At 54.9% G+C, this 21002-nt stretch overlaps 1 protein-coding gene across 1 annotated transcript in view; it reads left to right on the top strand.

Annotated features, from left to right (window-relative positions):
• Nucleotides 1-21002, top strand: part of RAB20 (RAB20, member RAS oncogene family) — a 30273-nt gene that overhangs the window by 7643 nt on the left and 1628 nt on the right. The gene's annotated exons all lie outside the window — the stretch shown is intronic.

Below are 21002 nucleotides of genomic sequence, written 5' to 3'. Positions count from 1 at the left end.
AAGGACCGGCAGGAATAATGCCCGGAAACTTTCCAACCCGGTAGCTCACATACACCTGCAGATTCCAGAAGCCGAGAGAGTCACAGACAGGGAAAACCCAAAGAGACCCGGGCAAGGCTCGCTATAATGAAACTCCGAAAACCAAAAGGCAAGAAAAACATCTTTTGTTTTTTCCAGCCGCTCCGTGTGGCATGTGGGATCTGATCAGATCCACGCAGCCTGCAGTGGGGGTGTGGAGTCTTACCACTGGGCTACCAGGGAAGTCCCAAGGAAAATATCCTGAAAGCAGCAAGTGGGGGAAAGAAAAGGTTATAATGACAGCAGATAGCTGACTCATCAGAAGTCAAGGTGGCCAGAAGGAAGTGGCGTGGTACTTTCCAAGTGCTGAAAACAAGGATGAAGACTTTTTTATTTTTGATTTTAGTTTTTATTTATCTGCTTTTGGCTGCGCTTGGCTCTTCGTTGCGGTGTGTGGGCTTCCTCTAGTTGGGGCGAGTGAGGGCTACCCTCTCGTTGTGGCTCTTGGGCTTCTCGTTGTGGTGGCTTTTGCGGCGGAGCGCGGGCTCTAGGGTGTGTCGGGTGGGGTGCGGCTGTAGTTGTGGAGTGTGGGTTCAGCAGCTGTGGCGCACGGGCTTAGTTGCTCCTTGGTGTATGGAATCTCCCTGGACCAGGGATCGAACCTGTGTCCTCTGCATTGGCAGGCAGATTCTTTATCCTCTACGCCACCAGGGGCCTCTGATGAAGACTGTTGACCTACGATTTTTGTTTGTCTTCACAAAAAGTGACTCTGGAAACAGGTGCCGTACCTTGACTCAGACTTTTCCACCTGTTCTGTTCTTTAATGACAGTATGATGCTATTTAGTATACAATTGCATGTTGAATAAGCTATCTAGGTAAACCTGGGAGGTTTTTTTTTTCTCCACATGAAATGTAAAAGCTTTCGGCTTTGTAGCTTAAAAATTGGGAACAACTTTTGCCTATATAGTAGTTTTAGCTTTTTGGTAGATTGTCTTGTAGGGTTTATTGAAAGTTCGCACATCGGCGTTAAGATTCACCTGGGTCTTTCAGTGCCTGGTTAGGAGTTTTGACACAGCTGTGTACCAACAAGCACAACCAAGATACAAGCCGTCTGCATCTTTTTACAAAAGATCCCTGGTCCTTCGGAGTCAGCCCTCTACTCAGCACAGCCCCCAGCCCCCGTCTGTCTTCTGTCCTCAGCGTGGTCTCCAGGGCTCGTATGGGATGGAGAGTTTTGAGCCTGGTTCCTTCTGCTCAATGCGTTTAAGGTCCACCTGTGTTGTTGTCTGTGTTCAATCCTGTTAATCGCTGAGTAAAGCTCCACCGTGGGCTTCCCTGGCGGCTCCGGTGCCTGCAATGCAGGAGACTCAGGAGATGCGGGTTTGATCCCTGGATCAGGAAGAGCTCCTGGAGAAGGAAATGGCAACCCACTCCAGTATTCCTGCCTGGAATATCCCATGGACAGAGGAGCCTGGTGGGCTACGGTCCATGGGCTCACAAAGAGTCAGACACAACTAAGCAATTAAATCACCACCACCAAAGTCCCATCGTGTGGATGGACTGTCCACGCCTGAGCCATTAAACCGCCACCGCCATGTGGACGTGCCGTCCATCAGCTGAGTGACTAAACCGCCACCACCAAAGCTCCGTCGTGTGGACGTGCCGTCCATCAGCTGAAGGGTGTTTGGGTTGTGTTCAGTTTTTCGTGATTATGAATAAAGCCGCTATAAACACTGAGTAGAGGTTTTTGTGGGAACGTGAATTTTCACCTCTCGGGTCAGCCAGCTAGGAGTAGGACTCTTGGGCTTTCCAGTCAGTGTATGTTGAACACCAACCTGACACAGCCCCATCAGTTAAAGAATCAGTTTTTTTAATTTCCATGTGTTGAGAGACTCACGTTTCCATGCACAGACTTGGGGAATATTCTGGGGAGAGAACTCAGTCGTTTAGCTCTTGGACACTTTTCTGAAGGAAGTGATCTGTTTCTTGTTTTCCTTAGCTGACTTTGTGCAGGCACTGTGGTTAGTTCTGCAATGGAAACTTCGTTGCTTTCTCTGCCAGGGTCACTGCAGTGTTGCTGGAATGGCAGGTGCTTGGAGAGAGGCACCGGGAATAAGACCCATACTGTAAGGTTCTAATCTTGGTTGTCTCTTGGCCATAAAACAGACACATTTAGCGGCCCTCTCTGTCTCGGGCGCAGAGCCCTTTAGAAGGAAGGCCACTCGCGGAGCCTGGTGCCAGCTGCCGTGCCCGCTTACCCCCTTGTTCCCTCTGACAGATCATTTCCAACCAGCCTTCAAAACCAGCTCTTCTCTGAGACCTACCTTCCTGCTCAGCCCGAGCGAACCCAAACCCACACACTTACTCGAGTGTTTCTATTCCAAGAGAAGGCCTGCTGAGTGTGTATCTCCTGCAGAGCATTTCTAAACGCTGGGCGACTTGTTCTGTGGCCTGAGAGGAAGTGGGCGTGAGCCGGGGCTTCTCTCAACGCTGGCCTGGCCTGGCCTCCGCAGGCCGGTCTCGCGCCTCTGACATGGCTCAGCTCGCCCACTGCTCAGTTTCCCGTCCTTTGGGCTCACATGGGCTCGGAGCTTAGCTTTGACCTGACAGCGTTTGTGCGTGGCAAAAATGAGGCCAGCGGGACCGTGGCTGGAGCACCTCCGCTCCGGAAAGGCTTCACGCCCGAGTACACCCGGCACGCTGGGCGCCGCCTCGCGGGGGCACGGAGTCTGCTATGATCCTGTCAACGAGAGCAGGGCCAAAGATTTGCCTTTTCAGCTTCTTCCTCTTTCAGATGAAGAGACAAGACCCCGAAAGTTATTTGTCCAACGTCGGAGCAGAAGAGGGGCCAGAGCCGGGGTCTCACGACGCCGTAACCAAAGTCTCTGCACCGTTAGCGCCTTGTTTCACGCTGCTGTGCCCTCCATCATGGATGCTTCCTTCATCTTTAGGGGCGTCTGTGCTCTGACCTCCTCCCCTGCTGCAGTGCGCTCAGAAATCAGGGTGGTGTCCCAAGGAGAGCTGGCTTGGGAAGTGTTTTCTCCGGGCGTCCGGGTTGCTGGCTCATGGCCCCATCCTCCCTGGCCCTCCACCAGTGTGAGTAGCAGGGGTGCCCTCGGCTTCTCCTGCGCCAGGCACCACGCGGAGTGCTGCTGGGGCCTCGTCTCTCATTTCCTACAGCGGCGTTGTGCGGTTGGTATTTTCACCACTGCCTCTTCCAGACCAGGAGGCTCAGGGCCAGGTGGCGCGGGGCGCTGGGGGCCCAGATTTGAGGTCGGCGCCTCATCATGTGTAGTGGGCTCCTTTCCACCTGTCTGGGCACCACGTGGGTGCCCTCCACATGCAGAACGCTTCCCCTGCCTGCTCCCCGGGGGATGCTGCCCACGGAGACCCGGGTGAGGGGCAGCCTGGCTCCCACACGCCTGGGCAGCACCCAGACAGAGCAGGACAGGTGGGACCCAGCCCTGCGCCCCTCGCCCTGATGGCCTGCTGCATGTGGGCTGGGCACGTCCCTGACTGACCACTGATTGGCGTTTACATTTACAACTTTAGAAAAACAATTACTGATTTATCTGTGGCTGTGCTGGGTCTTCATTGCTGTGTGGGCTCTTCCCTAGTTGCGTGGGGGCCACTCTGTAGATGTGGCGCTCGGGCTGCTCACTGTGGGGGCTTCTCCTGTTATAAAGCCCGGGCCCGAGGTGCTCAGTCTGCAGTACTTGCAGCACGCGGGCTCAGTAGCGCTGGTGCTCAGGCTTGGTTGCCCCGAGGCGGGTGGGGTCCTCCTGACCCAGGGATCGAACTGGTGTCCCCTGCATCGGCAGGCGGATTCTTAACCGCTGAAACACCGGGCACGTCCTCTGTTAACGACTTGTGATTGCTGTGGCCTGCATTAGAAGTTTCGATTTCCAGTTTATAATTTCTCACCTGCTTTTGGAAAGAGAGTGCGGGGCTGGGACCTTGCTTTTTTTCCCCTCGGTTCCAGACACGCATTCAGTTCCTGTTGTTGAAGGGCCACTTGTATTTCCACGCATGCCCACACCCAGGCGTCCAAGGCCCCGTGTCTTGGAGCAGAGGCCTGGCTGAGGGGAGTGGGCTGAGCCAGGCCTGTGGCATGAGGGTGTCCGCGCTGCGTCCGGGGAAGGTGACGGCCGCACGAGGGGACCCAGAGCCCATGGTCTGCCAGGGCGTTGCTTGAAAAGAATACGTTCTGTGGGTTTTTCTGGTTGGAGGAACAAAAGAGCCTTTCTTTCTGAGATGTTCGCACATCTGTCTGTAAAAGTAGTGTTTCCGCAGGGAGTGGCCTTTGGGAGGGTGAGGGCTGCGGGCAGGGGCGGGCAGGGTGGGCAGCCTCCCGGGCCCAGGTCTCCCTGGTCCCCCCCGACCTGCGGGCCCTAGGTCTCCTCCGTCCCCCGACCTAGCAGCAGCTGTGTTTGTCCTCTGGTAAGAGCTGCAGTCGCTGCTTGTCACCCACATTATGAGACTTCACCAGAGACCTTGGAAGCTCCTGCCTGTGTCCAGGCTGCTTTGAAGAACTCCCGCAGGAGTGGCTGGGCTGGGCGCATCTTCAAGGACTCCTTGGTTCCGAGTCTCCCTTATGGCCTTGCTTTCCTCACTCAAACAGGTGGACTTGTTCCTGGGACGTGAGAACACAGGGGAGGTGCTGTAAGTTTGTGTTTTCCTCTATTTCTAAAAATCAGAGGTGCCTTTATTACACGTTGTGGCCAAATGCACAGTGACCGAATGTTAAATTGCCAGAATCTTATCAAAAATCCTCAGCCACGAGAATTTCCAGATAGGGCATTTTCTTGAAAGACTAAGATTAGATAGTAATGAAATCTAGCTCTTGAAGGTGGTTTTGTGTGATGCTGAACTAGTGTATCAAATAATACTCCAGGTTAGAATTATGGTTCTGCCTTAAATTGAAAACTTTTAAAGCAGTATTTATTGGCTCAAAGAATGCAGTGTTCAGAACACTAATTGGAAAAGATACACGTACCCCAGCGTTCACAGCAGCACTGTTTACAGCATGACAGCCAAGATGCGGAGACAGCCTAAGTGTCCGTCAACAGATGACGGACGAGTGGATAAAGAAGGGGTGGTGTCCACCCCACCACGGGATGCTGCTCAGCCATAAAGAAGAATGAAATAATGCTATCTGCAACAACATCAGTGGATTTGGAAGGTGTTATGCTAAGTGAAATGTCAGACAAAGACGGTACTGTATGACGTCACTTACATGTGGAATCTAAAGCGATAACAGGCCGGTGAATCTGACAACAAGGAAGCAGGCTCACAGAGAACAAACTGGCGTTACCAGCGGGGAGAGGGTGGTCGTTTGCATCTCGTCGAGAAGCTCTTTTGTTCGGAGTCACAGCTGAGGTGCTGACCTGGATTTGAAAGTGAATGTTCAGGTGTGGAGAGTAAACTGCATGGTGCGTTGGTAACACCGTCGGCAGAGATGGGTAAACGCACGGCTCTTCAGGGATCTTGCACGAAATGAGCCGCGGTCCTTACAACTTACCCGAGACGCGGCTCCAGCACCGATTTTAGCCAGATGGCAGCTGCTGCTTCGGAAGCACTGAACGCCAGGGCTGACCTCGACCCTGTGTGTGCTGTAACTCTGGGGCCCCTCCCCAGGACCAGGAGGCAGTGAGGTGGGCTTCGCTGGTGGGGTTCTGAGCCGGCGAAGTGATCAGCGTTTATGCGCTCGGTCAGCAAGCCAGCCCTGTGGTCTGAAATGTGCTCACACAGACGGAGCAGCTGTCGGCTGTCTCCACCTGCCCTGGAGACAGCGGGGCTGATCCCGCCCTTCCCTGAGCTCAGGTGCGGTCCCTGAAGACCGGGAGGGCGGGCTGCCAGGGACGCTCTGTGGCCGGCTGGCCCCGCGGCCCCGTTGGTGGCAGAGTGGGTTTCTGAGGAGCCCGAGTCCTGCAGAGGCTGGGCCTTAGGCTCTGAGGGCGTGTCCTGCCCCGTTGGTGGCCGAGAGTTGCTGTGTCCTTGGCTTTATCTAATCTCGCTGTGCCCCTTCTTACCTGCCTTTACCTTCTCTCTGGGGGCATTTCATCGTCCTCCTTGACTGACTCTCAGCTTCTGGGCTCGGCCACCTCCAAGGAGCCCTGGGAGGCACCTCAGCCACCGTCTCAGCAAAGTGGCCTTAGGTCCCTCCTGCCCCCTCCTGATCCCTCCTGGCCCCTCCTGGCACCTCCTGATTCCTCCTGACCCCTCCTGATCCCTCCTGTCCCCTCCTGATCCCTCCTGTCCCCTCCTGATCCCTCCTGCCCCCTCCTGATCCCTCCTGTCCCCTCCTGATCCCTCCTGGCCCCTCCTGATCCCTCCTGGCCCCTCCTGGCCCCTCCTGGCCCCTCCTGATCCCTCCTGGCCCCTCCTGGTCCCTTCTGGCTTCAGGTCTGATGGGCAACGGGGTGAGTACAGTCTGGACCCCTCCTCTCACCGGTTCTGTCCACACTCTTTTCGAGCACCTGCTGCGAACTGGACACTGTGCTGAGCCCCGGGGACCACGGTGAGGAAGGCAGATGGCCTCTCGTCCTGGAGTGAACTTGGGTCAAGTTGCTGGCGACAGGCCCAGCCTGGGTGGCTGGTGCTCTAAAGGAAAGGTGTGGGGACATCCCTGGGGACATCCCTGGGGACTTGAGGCAGATTTGAGGGGATGAGTAGTCACTTTCCTTGTGAGAAGCAGTATGTCTGTGTCTGCACAAGACTTGACCACCCCTGTGCTGTTCCCTGCGTGTTCCTGTTCTCCGCCTCCCTCCCGAGAGGTCCCGGCCTCTGGGCCCCCGATCACCTGTGCCCTCTTGACCCTTGAGGTGCTTAGGTCATTGGTCTGGCTCCCTCAGTAAGTGAGATAACCGAGGCCTTGAACATGTCTTTATTTTTTGTATCTGTTGGGAAAGTCGTGATTTTGCCCTTTCTTGAAAACTGTCTTTTAACATGCGTCGCGTGGAGCTGTTTGGAAAATGCTCAACCAAATCTCATTCCTGTTTGAGCAGAATTCAGAGTCCCCTCCTCCACGTTAGACGTTTGTCGTCAGGCGTTTCCTTACCTGGCAGGTGTTCATGCCACTGTCGGGGTTACTGGCTGCTTGCTTCCCGGGCGTTCTCGAGCAGCTGTGTGCTCTGGCCTGTGCTTTGAGATCTGTAGAGCTGTGCCACTAATTGTGGGGGTGGGATGAGGTGCCTGCGTGTGCATGCAGCTATATGTGTACATGTGTGCATGTGTATGCACGTATGTTGTACAAGTGTATGTGCACGAGTGTGCAGGTAGACATGTACCTACATGTTGTGCATGCGTGTATATGAGCGTACAGGCAGACATACACGTGTGTGCACGCATGCAGGTATACATGCGCATGTGTGTTGTACACGTGCATGTGTGTGTGAGTGTGCAGGTAGGTAAACGTGTGCGTGCATGCATGTAGACACATACACGTGTGCATATATGTTGTACACACATGTGCATGTGTGTGTGTGAGTGCACAGGTAGGCATACATGTGTGTGTGTGCATGCAGGTATACGTGCGCGTGTGTGTGCCTGTATGTTGTACACATGCACGAGTGTGCAGGTAGGTAAGCGTGTACATGTGCATGTGTGTGCAGCCAGGTATGCAATGTGTGTCCGCATATGCAAGTGTGTGTTACATGTGTGCACACACAGTGTGTGCACACATCTAGCTTGCCACTCTGCCCAGCGCCCGCAGCGACCCCTCAGCCAGGGTTGGCTCTGAGCCTTCCGAGGGGCACCGGCTGGCTGGGTTAGAGGAACATGACTCTGCCGACTCCAGGAACCAGGGACTGGGGGGTGGTTCTTCCTGTCTTACTGGCCGCCGGTCCTGAGAAAGGGCAAGTCAGCGTGAACGGAGGCCGTTTCTAACACTTGGAGTTCCTGCCGAAACTGCAGCTCTTTGGTGGGCTCCTGCTTCAGGGCAGCCTCGAGCGCTGTGGCGCTCCCCTGGGCTCCGTTGAGCTCGTTTCACACAGCCCGGACTGTGGGAGGACATTGCGCTCCCACTTTTCAGAGCCCGTTGACCTCTTGTTCCCTTGGTCGGCACCTTTTCTGCAGCAGTTGTAAAAGCTCATTCCGAACGTCACTAATTCCCAGTCTGATGAACAGCCTGGCTGCTCGAGTGAGACCTGCAGCTGCGCCCTGAGACCAGGGAGGGTGGGCTGCAGACGTTCGGGGTTTAGAGTCACCCCGCTCCTCTAGGGAGGCCGGGGCTGGGGGTGCGGCCACAGAATCCCGGCCGCCCAGACCTTCCTGGCCAGAAGCTGCCTCTCAGCAGGTCGCCTGCGAGTCGGGTCCAGGTCAGGAGCCTGGGCCTGCTCGGCCACGGGCAGGTGACTGTGGGCGTCCAGGGCAAGGGTCCGGCCGCTGGAGCCTCCTGGCGCTGTTTGCTCATGCAGTCCTGTTATCTACCTATCATCTTCCCACCGAGCATCACCTATCCGTCATCTTTCTATTTTCTTATCTGTCCTCTGTCTGCCAGTTTTAACCATGTGGAATTTTTTGTGATGAAATACACGTAAAATTTAGCAGTTCACTCATTTTTGTGTACAGCGTGGTGGCATTACGCTCGTTATCATTCTTGGTGCCAATCACCACTACTATCTCCAGAACTTCCTCATCTTCCAACTGAAGCTCAGTCCCCATTAAACACAAACCTGACCCCCTGCCCTCCACCCCCCAGTGACTACTTTTTTGCTTTTTATCTCTGTGAATTTGACTCTTCGAGGGAATTATTTAAAATTTCTACTTTTATGTATAACATAATTTTGTTATATTTAAATATGACAAACTAAGTTCAAGCAAAATACTTTTTGGTCAATGGCATTAAAAAAAAATTTAAACAGAATACTTTGATAGGATTGATTTGAAAGAGTTTTTGTTCTGTTAATGGATGCAGTTATATCTGGGTACCTGCTCACCCCCAGAAGGCATTTCTGGTTTTACAATCTGTCTGTGGACAATGTACTTTCTAGGGAATTGTATTAGGACACACCCAGTCTGTTGAGCAGGAGATAACTACACTTGGTAAACATGTGTAGAATCCTTTGTTTCCTTCGATTGTTCAGAAAAGGCTTAATATCCTCCCTGTGGGTTAGAATTACCATGCTCCCCCCTTATCCTCCGGAGATGCATTCCAAGACCTGCAGTGGGTGCCTGAAACTGCACGTGGAACCAAGCTCTGTATATGTGATGTTTTTCCTACACCATCCATACGTTTGATGAAGTTTAATTTATAAATTAGGAACCATGAGAGATTAACAACAATAACTAATAATAAAATATCATAGTTATAACAATATCCTATAATAAACAAAACAGCACACGATTCAAAAGTTGCAAATTGTTTATTTCTGAAATTTTCTATTTAATATTTCTGGGCCGTGGTTGACCAAGTGTCATCTGAAACCTCGGGAAGTGAAACCTCAGGTGAGGGAGGTGATTGTTTCAGGAAAACATTCGTTGTGTGCTGTGTATTTCTCAGAAGACTGTATATTATGGAGAGGAAGACAAAACGCAGATTCTTTGAGAAATACCTAGGATATCTACTGGGTGGGTACCCCAGATCAGAAGCCATTTTGGATAACTTGATATTTTTAGAAAACCCTTTATAGAGTTAAAGTGCTTTCTTAACATCGTATTTGCAGTTCAGTCTTGTCTTTGAAGCAAGTTAAAACTTGCTTCAAAAAATCTGAAATGCTTTTAGTTTCCTGCTTTAATAAGTAGAGGATTTCACAAATAATTGACTTTTTCTTTGATAATCTCGTTTTAAAAGTTAATTCTCCTAGGACAACAGAGTATCTGTTGAAGGTAAAGGAGGTTGGGATTTAATGTCCTCATCTGTGAGACTTTTTGTTTCTTAAAGTTAACTCTGTTACATAACTGTATTTTCTTTGGATTTGCCATTTTTCTTAATACTAGACTGCTAAACAACGTCCCTTTATTTGAATTGTTTGGTCTTGTTATTGAATTATTTTTAGTAAATCTATGTCTGAAAAGAATGAAGTAATTTGAGAATTCCAGTTTTAATTGTTTGACCTTGAGAATTATTTCATAAAGCCCAATCAGTGAATCATAGGTGAGGGATTAACTTATGAGCAGGTAATTCTTTGGGTGGTTTGTACATCATATGTATTCTTGCTTTTTGTTCAGGCTTCAGATGGCCAAACAGAAATGACAGGAATGACACAGATGCTGATTTGGGTACATGTCATTGTGTGTATTGAAATGTGGAAATAAATGCATTTTCCTCTCTCCCATGTGTTGGCATTTCTTGAGTTGGAAATCATTTGGGGTTTGGGTTCTTTTATTTATAGAAGGGAAAAGAAACCCTCATCTTTCAGGCATGGGTTAGGATGACTGTGGTTAGTTGCCGACTGATCCGGGAGTGAAGTCCCACAAAACTGGTTTTCGTTCTGATGCTGGTGTCAGCCTGTGGGCCTCCCAGACTCCTAGAGGGCTCACCTCTTCTGTGTCATGAAGCAGGGCTCTGTTTGGGATGCCTTTTGGTGGTCACAGACGGTTAAAAACAAAGGACCTGTAAATGCAAGCAAACTCAGTTGGATCATTGGATTTAAAACAGTTTATCTTTAAAACGCTGTCTAGGCACCGCCTTGGCTGGGGTCATTCATTAATCGGGGCCGAGGTTTTAACTCTTCCTTCTGGCAGGAGAGAACCCTTTCTAATATCGTGGGGTAGGACTTTATCTTCTTCCTTTTCAGCTGCTCTGCCTTCACCGCCAGCTGGTGACTGTTGGCTCGGGATCTTTCCCTGCACGGAATCTTCCCAAGGTTTCCGCAGGTGGTGACGTGGAACGGCCGTGGGGCCAGGGCTCAGCCAGGGAAGGGCCTGGTCCCTGGACCACCCCACTGGGTTGGTGAGGCCAGGCTGAAATCCCATGAAGCCGGAAGAATGTGGGTTTCTGCCTTCAGAGCACAGTCGCTTCAGGGCATCCGTACCCTGTGGGGGCCGTTTCCACCGCGACAACTCAGGCTTTCCCCGTGGGTGCTTATCTTGCCTTTAGGGTTTCCTCAGTTTCTGATAACAGAGTGGTTACTCTTACTTCATTACTTCTTCTAGACTTTGAGATTGCCGTTCTTCAGTCGCTGAGTTGTGTCCGTGTCTCTGTGACCCCATGGACTGCAGCACGCCAGGCTCCTCTGTCCTTCACTGTCTCCCAGAGTTTGCGCAAATTCATGTCCATTGGGTCGGTGATGCCATTCAACCATCTCATCCTGTGTCTCCCCCTTTTCCTGCCTTCAATCTTTCCCAGCATGAGTCTTTTCCAATGAGTCAGTTCTTCACATCACGTGGCTAAAGTATTGGAGTTTCAGCTTCAGCATCAGTCCTTCCAATGAACACCCAGGACTGATTTCCTTTAGGATGGACTGGTTGGATCTCCTTGCAGTCCAAGGGACTATCGAGAGTCTTCTCCAACACCACAGTTCAAAAGCATCAATTCTTCTGTGTTCAGCTTTCTTTATAGTTCAACTCTCACATCCATACATGACCACTGGAAAATCCATAGCTTTGACTAGACAGAGCTTTGTCAGCAAAGTGATGTCTCTGTGATTTAACACGCTGTCTAGGTTGGTCATAGGCTTCCTTCCAGGGAGCAGGCGAGCCCAGTCTCGTCCTGCTGACCCAGCTTGGAGAAGGACTTGATCTGGCAGTTCAGCCTTGTGCTCAGGATCTGGCCCCTAGATCTGGTGCCTGGGGTTCAGGACTGCCTCTGCCTGTGTGCCCCCAGGCCTTGTCTCCTCTGTCAGGGCTTCCATCAGGCCTGGAGGTGGGAGTGTGGCCACAGTCCCCCTGGGGGATGGGAGGGGCGAAGTGGCCGCGAGTGTGACGAGCGTGGATGCTGTGAGCACTGCAGATGTGTGAACTCTGGGAAAGCTATTCACACGCGCACTCGCTGTGAGAGCCAAACTCGCTCCTGCTTCTGCTCTGCCTGCTTGACGAGGTGACGCTTGCTCGAGGGGACGCTGGTCACTCTGAAGCTCACCTGCCCATTTGTGACAGCCTCCTCTCTTAAGACACAGCCCACGAGCTGCTGCTCGTCTGGATAATTTGTTAGTTTTCTTTGACATCTTCCTCACCTCTTCCTTATAGAATTTCTCAAAAAGGACAGTGTGCCGGACGTGGGTGGTGGTTTCTTCTTGTGCAAGGCAGCCTGGGGGTTGAAGGTCATTCGTTTGAGCGGCACAGGGTCAAGCTGGAGTCAGTGAGGCGGCTTTGGGCATTTCTGCCCCTGTGACCGAGCTCTGCGCACTCGTCACGGCCTGTTTTCAGGAAGTGAGCAGAGTTGCCGACTCAGGCTCAGAAGGCGACACGTGACTCTTCATCTTCCCTGAGGCTGGGTGTTGAGTTCCCTGTTACCTCGATGTCCCTGCCAGTTTCTGCTCCGGAGGGTTCACTGAAGTTCATGAGCGTGTAGCTTGTGAGAGGAGCAGAAGTGGTGGGGGGTGGGACAGAAGGTTCTCGTGGCCGCCACGAGGATACTGTCGTTCAATTCATGACTTTCGGCATCTGTGAATGGGGAGGCCATCGGCCTGCAGCCTGATTCACACCTTCATGGAGTGAGAGTCGATTCACACCTTCGTGGAGTGAGCATTTCCTGTCGTGATCGAACCCCACGCGCCGGTGGCGGCTTAAAGGAACAGAAACGCGCTGTCTCCTGGGCCTGGAGGCTGGACGTCTGGAATCGGGTGGGCAGGGCCTGCTCTGTCTGAAGGCTCCCCCACCCCCAGCTTCAGGCGGGCGCTGGGGCTCCCGGCTGCTGGACGCATCGTCTTTGCGTGGTCACGCCTGAGTGTGTATTCCACTTGTTGTGTGTGCGTGCGCGTTAGGTGCTCTGACTCGTGTGTGTGTGTGTGTCAGCCTCTCACTTGTGTCCGACTCGTGTGTATGTGTGTGTGTGTTAGTTGCTCACGACTCGTGTGTGTGTGTGTTAGTCGCTCAGTTGTGTCTGAGTCTCTCCGACCGCATGGGCTGCAGCCTGCCAGGCTCCCCTGTCCATGGGATTCTCCAGGCAAGCATCCCGGAGCGGGTTGCCGTGCCCTCCTCACTTCCTCTTCTTGCCGGGACACCGCTCATACTGGATTAGGTTCCAGCCGAACGACTGTATCTCGACCTGATTACACCTGCGGCGTCCAGATGAGGTTCCAGTCACAGGATCCGGGGTGAGGGCCTCCACTTTAGGGCCCACCACTCAACCCCCTGCCGACGGAGACGAGACTTTCGAAACCGCGTCTCTTATAGGACAAAACCCAAGAATAAAAGAGGAAAAGGGAGGCGATAGCTTAAAACCCAGGAAAAGCCTGACACGAATCCCTGCTTCATTCCTCGCCTCCCCGTGCAGGGCCTGCCCCCTGCCCAGTAAAGCGCGTGCCCCTTGTCCGCTGTGGAAACCCGTCCTTCCCATGCTTGTCATTTGGCTGTTGACCACCTGCTGGAGAGGGCACGGCAGCTCCGTGAGCGCTGCTCCGTCCTGAAGCCGGGGCGTGGGTGCCCCAGGACGGGTGGGGCGGGAGACCCTCTCCCTCTGTTGACCTGACTTAGGAGAAGCAGCCGGGCCTGTGAGGAGGACGGAGCAGGAGCCTAAGGCAGGTCGTGTCACAGCGATCCTTGAGGTCGCTGAAGAGTCTCTCGGCCACGTCCCCTTCCTGCGGGCCCAGCCGCCAGTTTGGCTGCGAGGCTTGACCTCTGGCCGCTCTGGTGCCGGGTACGGGAGGGCACCAGGGTGCTGACCACGCAGGACGGGCCGGTGGGGTGGTCTCTGCTCGGGGAGGGCCCTGGAGAGGAAGGGGAGACGGTCCTGTCCACTTCAGGGCCTGGCCTCACGAGCGGCCATGTTCCCACGGGGACACCTTGCAGAGAAGCATGTGTCAGTGAGGCTTCGCCAGAGACACAGAACCAAGAGGATACATGGATACACATCCTCCTGAGAGAGAGACAGACACGGAGAGAGACAGACAGACACGGAGAGAGACAGACACAGAGAGACAGACACAGAGAGAGACAGACACAGAGAGAGACAGACAGACATGGAGAGACAGACACGGAGAGAGACAGATGGACATGGAGAGAGACAGACATGGAGAGACAGACATGGAGAGAGACAGACAGACACGGAGAGAGACAGAGAGACAGACACGGAGAAAGACAGATGGACAGGGAGAGAGACAGACATGGAGAGAGACAGATATGGAGAGAGACAGACACAGAGAGAGACAGACACGGAGAGAGACAGATGGACAGGGAGAGAGACAGACATGGAGAGAGACAGACATGGAGAGAGACAAACACGGAGAGAGACAGATGGACAGGGAGAGAGACAGACATGGAGAGAGACAGACAGATATGGAGAGAGACAGACACGGAGAGAGACAGATGGACATGGGGAGACAGACATGGAGAGAGACAGACACAGAGAGAAGACACGGAGAAAGACAGACGGACAGGGAGGGAGACAGACATGGAGAGAGACAGATATGGAGAGAGACAGACACGGAGAGATAGACACACAGAGAGGCAGAGATGGGTTTCAATCTGGAGGGGGAGAGTAGCTGGCCCCGGGAGTGTGTGGTTGGCAGGTCTGAATTGCGTGGGGTGGGCTGGCAGGCAGGAGACCCGCGGGAGAGGGTTGCTGCTGCATCTCGAGTCCAAAACTGGAAGCAGCTTTGGGCAGCAAGGTTGGAAACTCAGGCACAACGTCTTATGACTCAGCTTGTTGTCTGGGGGTGGAGCTCCTTTTTCTCCAGGAAATCTCAGTCTTTGCTCTTAAAGCCCTTCAACTGATGGGACAAGGCCCACCTACATCATGGGGTATTCAGCTTTATTAAGTCGGTTGATTGCCGACGTTGATCACATTCAAAAGAACCCACCTGGCAACAGCCAGACGCAGGTCAGACCACACGACTGGGCACCACTCCCTGGCCGTGTCAGCACGTAAGGTTAAGCATCACTCCCAGCAGCTCAGTGGCGGACACTCACCCTCATGCACTGGAGCCACCCTAACCCTCGTGCACTGGAGCCTCGGGTGGAGGGTGGACTCTCAGCTGAAGTGGCTTTGCACACATAGGGAGGGACAGCGTGCCCAGCGCTGGGCCCACACAGAGCTGGCCTCCTTTGTCACCCTGGGAAGGCGCCGGACCCTGCACAAAAGAGCTGTAAGCATCTGTTCTTTGTGGCCACGCCTGGGGGCAGCCATTTCCTCGGGCCGGTTTTGCACCAGGCTCGCTGTCAGTGTAGACACAGACACGCAGACGGAATGTTCTGGATCTCGCCTGTGATGGTAACCTGTCTTCAAAACTCACCACGCTGTGCACAGCTAAACTAAAGTCGTCCTTCAGGTGGTTTGTTTACAGTGATGCGGGGGACCTGGGAAACTTTGGAGAAGGGTTTTATTTCACATTTTACACTCATCTTGGACAGGAAGCGCATCACGGCTCACCCTGGTCTGAGCCTCTCTGGGCTGCACTGGGTCATCTCAGAGATGGCCCTGGGGTCTCTGTGCCCCTAGCTCCGGTTCTGTGGTTCTGTTTTTATCTTCATGTTGCCACATCAGTGTTTCTGTGTGTTTCCAGAGTTCCTCTTTCTTTCAGTGTCTGCCCTTAGATTTCCTGATAGACTTCGCTCTTCAGCTGACCTGGGAAAAGGGTCATTTACCCCGAGTGACCGCCTCTTCTCTCCCCCTTCTGCTCACTTCCAGCTGCACATCACGTCCTCCAGGGGAGCTGTTAAAGGTGCAGGATACCCGTGCCCCAGATCCTGGTTCCTGTGCTCCAGGGTCGGGGAGTCTGAACGCCAGTATTTTTTAAAAGCTGCTCCCCCTCCCCCATGATCACAGTATGCAGCCAGTATTGCGAGATGGTTTCTGTTATTTAAAACTGTGTGGCCAAAAGGACATGCCCCTCGGGCTGAAGTGCTGGTTGGCGCCTGGCAGGAGGTGACGTCACCTGCAGCATCAAAGAGATGGAACCTGGATGTGGATCCTCACTGCCCGGCGGCCAGCAGGTGGTGTGGCCGCTGACCTCTGTCCTCCTGCCTGGAGCTGGTTTTCAGCTCTAGTGGCACAGTGGGCGGGAGTCACATGACCAAGCGCCCCGGGAATGGGGGAGAAGGTCATCCTCCAAGAGCACGCCTTGTTTGAATACAGAGGATGTAGGAGGATGCAGGAGACTTCTTCCCACCCTGTCTCCAGCTCCAAGGGAGACTGCCCTCAGGGCCACGTGGGTTCGCCAAGCCTGGCAGCCTGAGCCTTAGCTGCGTTGGTGAAGCAGCTAGCTGGTGACTTTTCTCACTGGGCCCTCAGGGCTGGTGCAGGGTGAGCCCGGTGTCCTAACATCCCCAGAAATGGACCATGAAGAAGAGGAAGGTTCCAGATTGCCTGGAGCTTGCACTCTGGAGCCGGGGCTCAGGGACCTGGCTTGGGGAAGTGAGAGAGAAGAGGAAGGTTCCAGATTGCCTGGAGCTTCCACTCTGGAGCCGGGGCTCAGGGACCTGGCTTGGGGAAAGTGAGAGAGATACCTTCTCAGAATCCGAGCATTCGGGGAGGACCCTGTGAGCATCCCAGTTCAAGCCCATCACACAGATGGGAAAGTCATCGCTCCGAGGGGTCCAGGAGCTGACATTACAGCAGTCCAGACGCGGGGCCTGACTTCCGGCTCAGCACACACTCACCGACTCCTGGGAAACTTGCTGCAGAGCCTCGGGTTCAGATACACCCAGAGCTGACTGCAGACGGCCGTGTCTCACCACCTCCCCACGTGGTCCTCACTGCCTCCGTGATGCCAGGAACGCCAGGCTCCTGGTTGGAGGCAGTTCGGGACCGAGTTCAGAGCCCCTGTTCCCTGTCGGACTGGCTGGTCTTAGTATGGGCACTATGCTCGTTGGAAAGTGGGCTAAAGGCTCTGGGTTAGATCCAAAGCAAGATTTGAGAATTTCAAACCTGAAAACTGCACACTCGTAAATTCTTTAGCTGGGGTCACGGCATTCAGCTTGTTTGTGTTGGTTGACGGGTAGATGGGAGATCCAGGGTTTGATCAGCCATCTCGCCTGCCTCTTTCCAGGCTGGCATCCCGGATGCTTTAGGTCCTACTCAGCTAAGTATTTTGCTTTCTCTTTTGGTATTATTACTATTTACTTTTTGTTTTTTTTTTAAAGGGCAAACCAGACAGTTTTATCTGGAAAGGAAAGCTATTTTAGGCCTTGGGCATTAACAGTCGCCTTGTTGTCCTCGGAGAAGACCACGTAACAGACGGGGAAGCTGGCGTGCCCGCCCACCGCCCTCCTGTGAAATCTAGCGGGTGGGGGCTGACGCGTTCTTTGCCGCTCACCGTCTGAGGTTAGTGTGTGCGAGAGGAAAGGTCCCGGCCCAGTGGTAACGGTGGGGCAGCGATTCTTCTTTTCTTTTCTTTTTGACTAAAGCCTGCTGCTGCCGGTTTGGGGAGATGCCTCGGTTGTCGTCTCCCAGGGGGTTCACGAAGGGGGCGGGGGTGCTGTTTCGTGTCTGCCTGGAGGTACAGAGGGCAGTTTGACCTGAAATTTGCAATTAAGTTGTTAGGCAGAGGGCCGACCCGCTGTCTGTGCAGGAGGACGGGATGTGGGGAGCACCCAGGGTGGGGGGCTGCCCTTCCTGGAGGCAGGAGTCTGGCGGCTGTGGACTCTCTCTGTCTTCAGCATCTCAGGGGCTCACGGGACGCGTGCCTCCACCTCCTGCCAGACCTGCCCGGGTTTCCCCCTCTCCAGCTCGCCTCCCTGGCAGATCGCTTGGGGAACGCTTGGGGTTTTGTTGGAGAAGCGGGTCCCTGGCTTGGGGTCCCTCTCTGAGCGAGGGAGGTGACTGGTCGGGCAAAGCCCCTGAGACCCTTCTCCCAAACGTGGTGCCCTTCTCTGCAGGCTGTTCTATCCAGGGCTGGCCACTCTCCAGGGCTGGCCACTCGGGCAGGAGACTGTCCCCCGAGGAGGCTGGCTGCCGTCTGTGACGGGGTGGGACCATCTCAGAATGACTGGAGTGGAGCTCGTTTGTGTTTCTTGGCCACTTGGCTGGAAGCTGACTTGTTGGCAGAGGCCGCTGTGTTTGGCACACACACGTGTGTGGAGGTGTCATGCCTGCAACCCACGCTCCAGAGACCCTGAGCCAAGGGCTCTTCCTTTCCTTTGTACCAAGATTTCCCTTGTGTCCGAGTGGCGCCTGCCCACAACCTTTCCTCTGAATACTGTATTTAAACACGTGCAGTAAAGTACCGAGTTTGGCCAGAAAGCAGGTTAATAGCCGTTGAGACGTTGGGCTGACGGTAAACCTACAGAACTGTAGTGAGGCTCGAAAGCGGCTGTGGTTGTCAGCGGTGAAGCGCAGGGGTCGCTTCCTGCTGTCGCTTCTGCTTGGCCTGCAGTCTGAGGAGTGGAGGGAATGCCAGCTCTCGGTTAGAGGATGCTGGGAACAGATATTCCATCTCTCCCGGTTCAAGGTCACGGACTCCCGTGCTCTGCCCCACTGTGGTCAGCGGGGGCCTCTGGACCCTGGACTAGAACCCGAGACCATAAGAGCCTGGCCGGGGGCTGCTGGTGGGACGGACTCGGGGCTTGGTGCTCCGCCCAATGGGGGAGCCCTGGGTGGGTTGGGGGGCGGGGGGTCAGGTGCAGGATGCCGGGGGTGAAGCGCTGGTGTCCCCTGGGGAGCATGCACGCAGACGGCCGAGCTGTGTGGGCACAAGGTCGGGACAGGGGGTCGTCCACTCTCTGCCGTCGCTGACGGGGCGTCTTCTCATCCGCGTCCTGTGCGAGGGCGGATGATCCCACCCTGACCCGCCCTCCCAGGAGCTTTGCCTGCCATCCACCTCCCCCACGTGCCCTGTCCTTCTGGGAGGAAATGGAGGGGGGGTGTCTGGTGGGCGTAGAGAGGCTGGGATGCTTTGAGGGGTGGGGGGACGGAGCTTGGAAGATCGGGGAGGAGTGACTGCCTAGGGGCCGCCGGTCTCTGGCCGGCCTGGGTCAGCGCTGGCTGAGTCCAGTACTGCAGTGTTCAAAGTGAACTTTGACCCGAGAGGTTCACATCCACCTGAGACCTGCTGGGGGCAGGGGCGGGATGGGCAGGGTCAGGCGGCGTTGGGGCTGCCGCACCCCACATACCCCAGGGAGGAATGAAGGCAGACTCCAGGCCCCACTCCTGAGGAGGTCAGAGTCCAGCTCGGGGCAGGCGTGTCAGGGTGTTCTGAAGGACGGTGAGCCCCGCAGACACCAGGGAGTGTGGGCAAGCGGTCAAGGGGCCTCTCCTGGCTCCTCTGTGGGGGCTGGACACGCCCAGAGAGGTCTCCCTGTTACAGAGTCCACTCTCCTGCTTGCCGCGTGACAGGCCAGTAAATCGAGGGATGGTTTGTTGGGGCCAGGAGTAGCCCCTCTGCTCGGACAGCCAGCAGACCGAGAATGTGGTCGACTAGCGTCCCCAAGACCCACCTTGCCTGAGTTGGAATCCAGTTTCTTCTAGAAGGGCAGGAGCCGGGCTGGTTGCTGCCAGCTTCTTGGTGCTGGGGTCCCTGGTTCTGGCCGTTGTCTGCAAGTCTGGTGCCACCTCCAACAAGACAATCATTATTTTTCTGTTCTGCAACCTTTTATCTCAAGATGAATGGAAATGAGTTATACCTTCAAAGGCCAGAGCCGGGAGAATGCGTATTCCAGCGTATTCCAGGCGGCAGGCTGCGTTCTTTTACAGAAGGTGCTGAGCCAGCGTGACTCAGCGCGGGTCACGGCACCAGGGTTGGTGCTACAGGAACAGGCCCAGTGCACTGAGTCTGGCTTGCTCGTCCTGCTCCGCACGCAGGCCCGGGGGCGGGGGTCTCTCTCCGCCTGTGCAGGGAGGCCTGGGACGCCTTCCGGAGGGGCCCCTCCTGCATTTAGGGGCTGCCCTTCGTGCCCTCAGTGAGCCATCTGGCCCTTCTGAACGAGGAAGAAGGGGAACGGGGTTGGGGGTGGTGTTTGGGAAAACCCGGGGATGAACGCGGTCCCACGTGGACGCTGGAGACCCCGGTGTGAGGGGCGCTGTCTTGCCGCGTGTGTGGTGGGCCTCTCGCATCCAGGGCTTCTGGCGATCTGACCTGAAAGAATGAAGGGAGACAAGTGGGGCGGAATCTCAGTTCTTTGGGGCTTTGACGCATCAGGGTTTCGGGTCTCCCCCGCCCCCTCCCTGCTCTGCCCTCCTCTCCCCCCTTCATCTGGCCTCACCCCCTCACTTTCCCCTCACCCCTCTCCCGCTGTGTCTGCAGTTCGGAGTAAAGGTGGGAGCTGAGATGGGGGCAGGGTGTCATCTTGGCCTCTGACACGAATGAGGCTCCACCACCCAGCAAATCAGACCACGCTGTTATGAAACCAAGAAATCTTACAGAAGAAAATGCCGTGCCTTCCCTTTTTCTAAACAAACGGGGGAGGGGTTGTGGCTTCACGTGTGCAGAGGTTTAATCGCCCTGAGTGTCATTGTGGAAACGGGTGTCTGTCAGCCACATAACCGAGGCCTCCACTCGGGGTTGTGCGGAATGCGCCAGGGCTCAGGGGGAACCCAGGCCAGGACAGGAAGGGGACCTGGAAGGGGGCTAGGGACCCCCTGGAAAGTCACAGCAGAAGCCCTCGGGGGTGCCCACCCTCCCCAGAGGACCAGAGAGGAGGGCTGCCCAGGGGAGAGCCATGCTGTGTTCTGGCTGTGACTGCCCAGCTCAGAAAACACCCTGAAAACTGAAAAGGCAAAGAGAACCTCAGACTGGGTGAGGCTCTCAGTGGGCGCAGCGGGGCTGGGCTCCTGGGGTCCGGCACTGTGTCCTGGCGTCTGGTCCTCCTGGAACTTCTGTCCCCCTCGGGCGCTGCCCCCGAGAATCCTGCGGCCCTGATGGGTGCCCGTGGGCAGGGGAGCGAGGGAGAGGAGGTGTGAGGGGCTGGGACCTCTCCCCCTGCTGCCACCGCCCACTCCGGGCAG

This window comes from Bos indicus, chromosome 12 (genome assembly GCF_029378745.1).
Source record: "Bos indicus isolate NIAB-ARS_2022 breed Sahiwal x Tharparkar chromosome 12, NIAB-ARS_B.indTharparkar_mat_pri_1.0, whole genome shotgun sequence".
Lineage (NCBI taxonomy): Eukaryota > Metazoa > Chordata > Mammalia > Artiodactyla > Bovidae > Bos > Bos indicus.
The sequence above is the reverse complement of the archived record's forward strand: the minus strand, read 5'-3'. Positions and strand labels throughout refer to the sequence as shown.